General features: G+C 38.6%; 1 protein-coding gene across 1 annotated transcript in view; it reads left to right on the top strand.

Moving 5' to 3' along the window:
* LOC119591089 overlaps positions 1–874 on the top strand; it is a gene marked incomplete in the record, with an annotated part of 53715 nt that overhangs the window by 47967 nt on the left and 4874 nt on the right.

The raw sequence follows: 874 nt of genomic DNA, 5'->3' as shown, positions 1-874 counted from the left end.
GTGTGATGAGCATTGTTTTGTTATATGATCACTGACTCACTTATTCAAGTAAAATACTACGTAGTTTTGATAGCTTGATAGATTGCCAATTATATACCTGAGTCACAACTGTCTTTCCAGAAATTGCTGAAGTTTGAAGAACCAAAATTATGCTTTATCTGATTGTCATATTGCATTAATAATTATGAAATTAATTAATCTTTTGACTTTTGCAAAGCTTTAACTCAATCCTTGAACTGCACTAGTTAATAATATCAATATTGCCATATTAAAATCTACTGATTAAGTATTCTAATTATAATATAACTATGAATATGAATATCTTCGGTACTAAAGTAATGATTCATAACAGTTGTGGGATGGGGGCTGTTTGTAGATATTCCCTTTTTACACCAAACCTTTTCAAAGAATTTGCAACACATCCGCAGTACGTTTCACACCAAGACAACGCGTGAAATTTGTACTGTCATGCAAAATCTCAACGACTTTTAATTCATCTGCATTTTAACTTCTCTTGTGATCGCCCCAACTTGGTGACTCAACGCTATCTAAGGTCGCGGCCCTGTGCTTATTCTTCCCCGAGTCTTCCTGCGCTGCCACATTATAAAAGTCCGCTTTTCACGCACCTCGGCACTCATCTCTCGCCGCATCAGCGACCAACATGGTACGTCCTACAGGTTTCTCATTATCTCTCCTTGTTTGGGGATTCACGTGGAGAGCTGATGAGAAAACTTACTCGATGTCCTCAACATATTAGATTTCAAGACATCTTTCCTGCTCCTTACCTTTCTGAAATCATGTTTCTTTCCCTCAGAATCGTTTACTTCTCAACGTCGCGATCGTTTCCTTCGTGGTCACCGTCGCCACTGCTGGC

The sequence above is a fragment of the Penaeus monodon genome, chromosome 28, assembly GCF_015228065.2.
Source record: "Penaeus monodon isolate SGIC_2016 chromosome 28, NSTDA_Pmon_1, whole genome shotgun sequence".
Taxonomy (NCBI): domain Eukaryota; kingdom Metazoa; phylum Arthropoda; class Malacostraca; order Decapoda; family Penaeidae; genus Penaeus; species Penaeus monodon.
The sequence above is the reverse complement of the archived record's forward strand: the minus strand, read 5'-3'. Positions and strand labels throughout refer to the sequence as shown.